Source organism: Trichechus manatus, unplaced genomic scaffold (assembly GCF_000243295.1).
Source record: "Trichechus manatus latirostris isolate Lorelei unplaced genomic scaffold, TriManLat1.0 scaffold00092, whole genome shotgun sequence".
Lineage (NCBI taxonomy): Eukaryota > Metazoa > Chordata > Mammalia > Sirenia > Trichechidae > Trichechus > Trichechus manatus.
Genome location: NW_004444028.1, coordinates 9,144,217 through 9,147,482, shown reverse-complemented (window position 1 = coordinate 9,147,482; position 3,266 = coordinate 9,144,217). Strand labels below are relative to the sequence as shown.

General features: G+C 50.2%; 1 protein-coding gene across 1 annotated transcript in view; it reads left to right on the top strand.

Moving 5' to 3' along the window:
• Positions 1 to 1,325: 1,325 nt before the first annotated feature.
• The window catches only part of SOX2 (SRY-box transcription factor 2), a 3,807-nt gene continuing 1,866 nt past the window's right edge, over positions 1,326 to 3,266 (top strand). Inside the window, exon 1 of the mRNA XM_023736768.1 lies at positions 1,326 to 1,339. The gene's annotated coding sequence lies outside the window, so the exon portion shown is untranslated. The remainder of the gene's footprint in view (positions 1,340 to 3,266) is intronic.

Here is a 3,266-nt window from a genome sequence, read left to right as displayed (position 1 = left end):
AGCAGCCCTTTTTGGATCTAGCCTACAGTAAAACAAAATCAAATCAGAATATTCCAATAGTTACGCATTTTTGTTTTTTGTTTTTTTTTTTTACTAATCTTGCACTAAAAGTTCTTAGTTTAGTTTTTTTTTTTTTTTTCTGCCCATGGAAAGGAAATGTTTCGCTCTGTTTAGATTAAGCACTTTCTATTTTCATACACCGTGTCTACGGCAACGTTTTACATTCCCATAGGATGAAGCACTCTGTTCCAAATTTTATTTTGATTCTCTAGTAGTCAGTGGTGCGTTGTTATTAGTACTGTAGCTGTCTGTTCTGAACCTAAACCAGTGTTGCTTCTGTCAAGTATGGTGATTGTTATAGTTATGATTATATTTAGGGGTTGAAACAGAGTGGCCGGCAATCTGATTTTTTTAATGCACATGTTCCAGAGACTCTAATGAGAAGATTGTTTCTATCACCGTCTTCTTTAATCTTATTTTCATGGCACATTATTACTCATAAGCGCCGGCTGCAGTCAGTTTATCGCCTTGATAACTACAGCAGAGGCTCAATTAAAACAAAGCTGTAAATAAATGCAACCAAGGATAACACAATCGGAATGTATTTCCATAGCTTATTTATATGATAAAAGCAGTTAACAAAGGACCTAGCAGCCCCTTTAACCTCTTAAATGCATTATGATAGAGTTCAGGCTCAAATGCCTGTATCTGAGAATGTATAAAAGCTTTTATATATCACCTTCAGGGAAAAAATTTGTGCCTCTTGCTACTATTGAGGCAGGGAGAGAGATTAAAAAGACTTACTTCTATAACGATCTGTTATTTATATTTATTTAATACATACATATCACTATTATCGTACCAGCCCCTTGGTTTTTTTTCCTTCAAACTTAATTATCCATAAGCTTTTTTTTTTTTTTTTTGTAAGTTTTCGGAAGAATGCGATTAAGCGCAGACCAATGTATACACAATCATAAAGTGAACGCTGGATCTGCCCTTCGTGGCGTCTGGACAACCATAATTCATTCATATGTTGAATCTCATAATTTGTACGTATTTTTTCCCCATGGTTTAACCTCCTACTTATCTCGAGGTTATATGTACATTTCTAAGTTAAGCAAATTAAATCTGATTCTTAGGATTTGGTCCACAGCTTGTATAATATGTTAAGTTTTCTTTTGTTTAGATTACGTGTAATTAGTTTGATCTTCCTCCTATCCCCCTCATTTTTTTTGCTTTAATTATTTCCAAACACTTTCTTTTTAAGGAAGAGGCAATAGTCTTGGGGAAACAAATCCACCAGTAGGGGGCGCACCAGCCACATCCGTGAAACCAGCCGCGCTGAAAAGCCGGTGACGGCCTTCGCCCCTCCAGAGCTCTCCACCTTTTCGGTTTGTTAATCTCTAGGTCAGCGTTTGCTTAGTATTACCCCTCGATTAAACACAAGACGTTGCTTTCTTCTGAAGAATACCGATAGCATATATGTATACATTCCGAGAAGCCCAACTTCACCCTTCTCGAGTCCCCAAAACAAACACAAAATGGTAAGAGAAAAATGAGCACCTGTAGGGGAAGAGGGGTTGATTGGGAATAATAATTGATTAACAAGAGTCTGCGGGATTCTTTTATTCATCACCTTTCTGGATTTCCAGTGGGCGCGCTTAGCTGGGGTTTGCCCAGAACAGAAAGGCCAGGGCAGGCGGGGACTGGAGGAAGCTTGGGGGGTGCGGGGGGCGGTTAGTGGGAAGACAGTAAGGAACAAAACCAGGCACCGTTTTGCAAAGACAATAAATGGGACGTGGCCGGTAGATCTCTTGAGTCCATTTTCTTAGGGTGAGCATGGGTAGGTCAGGGAGGAGAGGGCGGAGGGAGTGTTACAGAAGAAAGAAAATAAGTAACCCTGATGGTTTCAGCCCATCATAAAAAAGAAATGGCATCAGGGTGTTGTTTTTCTTTTTTCCCCTCCCCCCCCCCTTTGTAGTCAAGTGCATTTTAGCCACAAAGATCCCAACAAGAGAGTGGAAGGAAACTTAGACGGGGCTTTGTTTGACTCCGTGTAGCGACAAGAGAAACAAAACTACCCCTTTGTAACGGACGTGCTGCCATTGCTCTGGGCATGGAGCGCCTACCTACTGAAATCTTTACGTCGGGACAATGGGAGAGCGGCTGAAATTACCCTCTCGGGCCCTGGGCGGGCAGGGCTCCAGAATCCCTCACCGCCCCGCACCCCGTCCTCCGGCCCCCGCCTCACCGGGCTCCCCCTCCCCAGCCGTGGCCCCTTCCCGCGGCGAGCGCAGCCTGCACCTGTGCCTGGCGGGCCCCACCCCGGCCTCCCAGGCCACCAGCCCCCTCCGAGCGCAGCCCCAGATCCGGGCGCCGCGGCCACCACGGTCGAGTCGGCGCGGGGAAGGCCAAGGCTGCTCGCGCCCGAGTCCTGGGAACTCTGCGTGGGCGGGAGCGTGTGAGAGCCGCCCAGATGCCACCTCTGAGCCGTGCTGCGGGGTGCCGGGAAGCTGAAGTCACTCTCCCCCACGGCCGCACTTTGGAGCCTCCTCCTGTCTGTCTTCCCCCAGCCCCCTACCCGCACAACCGAAGTCCTTCTTGGGGGAGGCTCGGGAGAAAAATGGGGAGGGGGTAGGAGAGTACGCGCATCCGTTTGCACCGATGGAGTGGGGGGGGGGAGACGGGGGAGGGGACGGTAAGGGGACAGGCTGGGGCTTCCTGGGTCAAAGACCTGCTTCGGGCAGGGAGGAGGGTGGTTGCCACGGCTCCCCGAGGCCTTGCCTGGCCTCTGCTGTAGAGGCTGCCGCGTGGCCGGGGCAGGATTTAGCTGTAAAAACCGGAGCAAGTTATGGGGGAACGAGAGGGGTTCTGAGGACAGTGCTTCCCAGACCTGACTTCTCGTCGGGACCCCGAGGGGCTGAGCGAGTGCGGGCCCCGGTGGGGCCGCGGGGCGCGCGCGGGAGGGCGCGGAGGGCCGAGGCCCGAGGGGCGGTCGTTGGGGGCAGTGCCGCGGAGGAGCGGGGAACAATGACAGCAGCCCCAGCGCGGCCCGCTTCCTGAAATACTAGTTGGACGGTCGCCCTGAGCCACCCCCTCGGCCCTGCCGCGCCGCCGCACCTCGGCTGCCGCCCGCACCCCTTCCTCGTTTCCGCGCTCTGCGGCAAAAAGTAAATCAACGTGAAGTTTAAAGGCGGAGGAAAAACCCCGCAGTCCTGGCCCTGTTTACCCACTTGCTTCGAAAAGGCGTGTGGTGTGACCTGTTG